The sequence below is a fragment of the Eschscholzia californica genome, unplaced genomic scaffold, assembly GCF_041429995.1.
Source record: "Eschscholzia californica isolate CP2 unplaced genomic scaffold, dmEscCali1.0.p SCAF_2, whole genome shotgun sequence".
Taxonomy (NCBI): Eukaryota; Viridiplantae; Streptophyta; class Magnoliopsida; order Ranunculales; family Papaveraceae; genus Eschscholzia; species Eschscholzia californica.
This window is the reverse complement of record NW_028238309.1, coordinates 40,591,001-40,597,691: the sequence shown is the minus strand read 5'-3', so window position 1 is coordinate 40,597,691 and position 6,691 is coordinate 40,591,001. Positions and strand designations below refer to the sequence as shown.

The window sequence follows — 6,691 nt, the reverse complement described above, 5'->3', positions numbered from 1 at the left end:
TCCTTTCTTGGTTCACCAGTTCCCTCAGGTTTTGAAGCCAAATCCAATGCTTTAAACGTGGCTTCTTCAAATTGCAATGTCTGTTTCAAACCCAATACATTAACATATGAACAACTCAGAACCTAAACTTACGCGAATTGAACCTAAACTAACAACATATATACCTCATTGCAAACTCACACGCCGTATCAAATTGTAAGGGAATTGAACCTAAACTATCACTTAATTATCTCCAATTCTTTAGGAACCAAGTGTCTCTTCTTCCCAATTCATAAGTCTCCACAAGTATGGAGTTGACATATGATTTCGAAACTTGAAAAGCGGCAACTACAAATCTTATGATCACCAATTGCGTCAATGAGATTTCAAACTCTTGAAAAGCCTCAACCATAGATCTTATGTTCGAAGTGAATGGATAAATCCGGATATAATTTAAAAATTTGGGCACGAAAGTAAGGTTTTCGCTACTATTTTCTTTAATCTATCAGTGCGTGTTTTGTTGGGCAGATAATGGTGACAACAGCATATAATTGCTTCATCAGCAGATAGTGTTATTTGCTGGAAGGTTTGGGTTAGCTCCATCAGCAAACATGAAGGCAACAGCAGGGTCAAAGCTTGAGATAAGGGGTTGTAGCTTACAAATTAGAGATTTTAGGATTGCCGACACTTATAAAGATTGAAAAAATCTAATTGCTTCAATGCCTATTCTTCATGACGTTATTATTAGTATTTCTAAATTCGCCTAGGTTTCATAGAGATTAAGCTCAATAAACTTTTCAAATTTGACGTTATTCTAGAATGACCGAGTTAAGTCTCCTGTGTTGTTAAATGTGGTAGCAAAGTTTACCCAAACAATGTCATGGTATTAACCCCCTATAATTTTGAAAGTGCCCTTAGTTTAACATCTTGCAAATCCAAAATCACAAAGAGCCTAAGTCCCAATATTTTCTCTACCGTAACAGCTCCATCTTCCTCGCCAGTCTCCCTCCCTCTAAGAGAGTGATGGTGATACACAATAAATACCATCAATGGAGAATTTCAACGACTCTATTCAACGTTCTGATTTTCATTAATCACAAAATTTCAGTTACCCAAACTCTTCTATAAAACAGCCAAAGTCTTTGTAGGGTTTCAAGTATCCTTTACAACATCTTGGACGATTCTACTATCAAATCCATCTCAGTATACATTTTGTAAGTTTTCTACTTTCTTTACAAAAGCTTAAAGTTATAATTTAAGTTATACATTGTGTAAGTTTTCTACTATCAAATCCATCTCAATATACAATTTATAAATTAAGTTATAATCAGTAGATTGGAATTCACAAATTCATATGAGTCTACATTTCTTACATGAATCATCCTCCATATCATACATACATCTGTTGTTCAATTTAAGAGCTTCACCAAAAAGAGTTGAATCCAAAACGAGCTTGGTTAAGTGTAAATCAGTAAATTTGGTAGGTTTAAGATGAAACAGGTTATAAAACATTTTGATCTGAAATCAATAAATTGACAGTAAATCTGAATTTTATGAATTATTAATTTTAGTATGGATCTGATGGCCTCTCTCTTATTGTATATTCATTTTCTTTTTCAGATTTAACATTTGTTCTTATTTGTATCGCTGAAGGGAGCTCACGCCACTCGTACATCGATTGTATTCTTCTTACTGGTTAGAAATATATCTGAATCTCATTTATTAGTTACATTTGATAGGTTGAATCATTTTCGATTTGTTATTAGATAAAAGTGATACTAGATTCATCTTTACTTTATTATGTGAATTGTCCTCCATTTCCTATGCATACACCATGTAGTTTTTCTTCCCAGTATAAGAGCTTAACAAAAAAGAGACAAACCCAAATCGCGTATGATGTTTCTTATAGATGTATAACGTCTTTTGGTTATTAGTTAGTAATTTGTCGTAGTGGGGTAGTTATTGATAACTTAGTGCTGAACTTAGTATTAGATTTATCATGGCGGGATGTTCATTTCCATATTTGATAAATTAGTGTTGATTTTAGGCATACATTTATGTTTCCTGGTTTCTTTTAGTAATTACTTGTATCAAATATTGTAGCAAAATGAAGAGGTCAAGTTGTTCAACCCAAGGCGATGAGTTAGTTGTTTCTAAGAAAAATGTTGTTGTGAGAGAGATACGTGAGAGAGATACCTATTAAGGCTCTGAGTCCGTACCTAAAAAGATGGTCAATTAAAGCCAGTGTGACTAAAAAAATACAATTATAACCTACACAAATGCAAATGGGCCGGGTAAATTGTTTTCATTCGATGTTCTTGATTTTGATGGTGGAGAAATGAATGTGACGTGTTTTAACGAGGTAGTCGACAAATTTTATGATGTCGTTGAGATGGGAAAAGTGTATATGATATCTAATGGAATCATGAAACCAGCCTCAAAGATCTTTAACCACCTAAACAATGACTATGAAATGTATCTAGAGAGGTACTCTACAGTTCAATTGTGTTTAGAGGGCGCTGACTGTATACCTACTTATAATTTTAAGTTTCAACCCATAAGGCAGGTTGAAACCATGCAACCTAATTCTTTTGTTGATATAATTGTTGTAGTTTCAAAGTTAAATGTGACTACAACTATCACGAAAAAGGATGGTTCTCAAACTCAAAAAAGTACCCTTGAACTGAGAGACATGTCAGGCTTTAGTGTAGAATTCACATTGTGGGGAAATATTTGCAATGAAGAAGGGGATAAGATTCATGATATGCTTGAGTCTGGAGTAAATCCAGTTCTGTGTGTCAAGGCCGCAAGAGTAAGTGATTTTAACGGAAGATCGGTAGGAACACTTCCTTTTACTCAATTATTTGTTGATCTAGACATTCCTGAGGTGAAAGAGTTAAAAACATGGTTCAACACCTCGGGAATCACTGCCCTTATCAAACCAATTTCTTCAAGTTCATCAAGATTGTTTAACAAAGAGCGTACTCTTATTTCCCAAATCAAAGACGATCAATTGGGGACCTCTGATAGAGCTGACTTCATCACTGTTAGCGCTGTTATTTCATATGTGAAAACTGAAAACTTTGCATATCCTTCTTGCCCACTAATGATTGGAGACCGTCAATGCAGCAAAAAAGTCGTAATGGTTGAAGATTGTCAGTGGCATTGCCACAAATGTGACAAGTCATTTCCTGAGTGTATTTTTAGGTATATTCTACAATTAAAACTTCAAGACTCCACAGGTACAGTATATGTCACAGCGTTTCAGGAGGCCAGAAAAGAAATAATGGGCATTTCAGCCGAGGACGTGTATGCTTTGAAAGAAGAAAGTGATGAAAAGTTTATGGACACCATTAGTGGTGTAATCAACAATCATTATATCTTCAATTTGAGAGTAAAAGTTGAAACTTACAATGATGAAGAACGGGTGCAAGTTATAGTAGTGAATTCTGAAAAATTAAACCACTCGGACGAATCCAAGTTACTTCTTGATTCAATTGCTAAAATTTCATCAGAGTCTACATCTACACCATGAGGATATATTTTATTTTTATTATTTATGTTCTTAGACTTTTAATGTTTGTTTCTCTTTTTAAGTGGTATTAGTTACTTATTTAACAATTGGCATGGTTCTAGCTTCCATATGGTTTTTACTATAATAAAGGCAATTGAACAATCTATTTCTTCCATATTCTTATATACGTTACCTTTGTAATTGTTTTCTTCCAAGAACAAAATTGAGTACAAAATTGAAATTAAGTACATCGAAATTAATTACAAAATCTTTGATGTCGAAATTAGGTACAAAATTGTTTTCTTCTCCTTCTTGGATGATTGGTTTTGATAGATAATGTAACGTTATAGTATCGGTTGTTTGTGTCAAAGCTTTGATGTCGTTCCGGATGCTTTTGTGTGTCAATTCCAAGATATTTTATTAGATATGTCATGGCAGATTGTTGTTGATAACTTAGTGTTGATTCGGGTTTTAGTTCTTTGACTCGGGTTTTACCAATTTTTATTTGCTGTTTTGATTGGGGTTTTAGTGGTATTGTGAAATTCAGTGTGAGGGTAAGATAGGGCACAATTTGTTGGAATCTATTTTATTCTATTGGATTTGTCATGTCGTTCTAGAAGCTTTGGACACCATTACGTAAGGGGCCACGTTTATTCTATAAGAAAAAAGTCGATAATCAATTACAACCAATTAAAGAGCCTATCCCATTACCAATAAATTAGAGTTACGTATGGATAATGGAAGGTCATGATTTATCATGAGATAAATAAAAGACCAAAATTTATCACGGGTTTGTCCTAGATATAGATTATTCAACAATTGATAAAATAACACACTAATAAAACATAATTAAAAACCACTAATATAAGTTGGGTTTCACTTGCCTTAGTTGTTTGACTGATCTAGTCTTTCCTCTTGGAGAAGGGCTGAGTTGGGTTTCACTTGCCTTAGTTTCTGTGGGACAGGAATTGGGTTTAATTTTCTTAGTTTCTGTGTGCCTTTAAACGTTAATCCATTCCGGCGGAGGTGGCCTTTAATATAAGTTTAGGGGGTGCCTCTAGAATGGACAAGCCGAGGCCAGATCTGTCTATTCTAGCTTGGAATATCAGGGGTTGTGGGCAATTCCTTAATCGTAAACATCTTTATAGACTTATTGTCATGCATAAACCCGACTTTATATTCCTCTCTGAAACTAAGCGAAATAAAACACAACTCAACAAACTCCTCCCTTTGCACGCGACTTATAACCACTTCCTTGTTGAGCCCAAAAACAAAGCCGGTGGGCTGGGCCTATACTGGACCAACGCTTATACTGTTACTATTATGTATGAGGATGATCATATTATACATGCCAGATGTAGTCATAATAGCAATAGTAGCACTTTCATTCTGACGGGCTTCTATGGAAGCCCGTATAGTAAGAATAGGATGGAACCTTGGGATAACCTTAGTCGTCAAAATAGAGAGGACACCACCCCTTGGGTGCTTATAGGTGATTTGAACACCATCCTTCATCCTTCGGAGAAGGAAGGGGGTAAAGAGGAGATGCCACATCATGTTAATAAAATCAAACTAGCTATCAATAATTTAGGTCTCCGTGATGCGGGCTTTCGTGGTAATACTTTTACTTGGACCAACAAACAATTTAGAGGCGGCCTCATTAAGGAGAGACTTGACAGAGCCCTAACTAATTATGCTTGGTTAATGGATTTCCCCGCCACCCTGGTTACTCACCTTCCTGGGGTTGGGTCGGACCACACTCCTATACTCCTAACCACGGACACCACTTCAAATTTGGGAAAAAAACCTTTTAAATTCATTAGGACATGGATGTCCCACCCAGATTGTGGTAACTTTATCCGTGATCAATGGCCTAACTCTTCTATTCCGATTCAACCAAAACTCAACCTGCTCGCGGTTAACCTGGCTAAATGGAATAAGACGGTTTTTGGTCATCTAGACAACAGGATTCGTTCTCTTACTGAGGCTATACAAAATACTGATAACTCGGAGCATTACCATGATCTAAATAATCAACTGGCGGAAGCGTATAATCAGCAGGAGAGTCTCTGGAAAGAAAAATCCCGCAATGATAACATCCAATTAGGTGATCGAAACACGAAATTCTTCCATGCCAAAGCCATTAATCGCAACAGGAAAAATAGCATCTCTACCATTAAAGACAATAATGGTTCTTGGTTGAAGGAAGCCTCTGATATAGCTAATCTCTTCACTCTAAATCTTCAATCTATATCTACTTCCAATGGGACCAGTATCTCTGAAGAGCTTCTTAATCTTTTTGTGAGCCAAATCACCAGTGATCAAAACTCCATGCTTATCAACAAACCTTCAGATATGGAGATTCATAACTCAGTTAAGTCCCTTAAAGCGGATTCTGCTCCTGGGCCGGATGGGTTCCCTCCACATTTCTATAAGACGAATTGGGATACAGTGAAAGATGATCTTATTGCCCTAGTGTCTGATTTTTTCATTCATGCCATCCTCCCCGATCAGGTTAATCATACCCATATTTGTCTGATACCCAAAACCAAAACTCCTCAGACGACTTCGGACTATAGACCTATTAGCCTAATGAACACTACCTATAAAATCATAACTAAAATTCTGGCTAACCGTCTCAAAAGTACTCTCCCGAATATCATCTCCCCATTTCAGGCAGCTTACGTTCCAGGCAGGCAAATAACCGATAATGTTATTATAAGCCAGGAAATCACTCATTCTTTTAAGCGTACTAAGGGCTCGAAGAGTTACTTCGCCCTTAAGCTTGACATGTCCAAAGCCTTCGACCGTATCGAGTGGCATTTCCTTGAGGCGATTATGAGTCGGCTGGGTTTTTCTCCTCATTGGATCAATCTCATTCATACTTGTATTTCTACCTCCACGATGGCGGTCCTTATAAACGGACGTCCCGGTCCCACTTTTAATGTCAGCAAAGGTATCCGACAGGGTGACCCCCTATCACCCTTCTTGTTCACTCTGGTCATGGAAGGCCTTAGTCGCCTCCTGGAAACTAGAGACTTGGCTGTCCCTTTCTGTGGTTTTACAATCCCGCGCACCAGTATAAACCTCAAACATCTCCTTTTTGCGGATGATTGTATTATTTTTGGGCACAACTCTCTCGAAAACATCTCAGCCTTACAGAACATCCTGGATATCTTCTGCTCCTCTTCTGGCCAA

The 6,691-nt window shown here is 36.8% G+C and overlaps 1 pseudogene; it reads left to right on the top strand.

Moving 5' to 3' along the window:
• The first annotated feature begins 2,317 nt into the window (after nt 1–2,317).
• Nucleotides 2,318–3,514, top strand: LOC147557923 (replication protein A 70 kDa DNA-binding subunit A pseudogene; annotated as a pseudogene).
• Nucleotides 3,515–6,691: the final 3,177 nt, after the last annotated feature.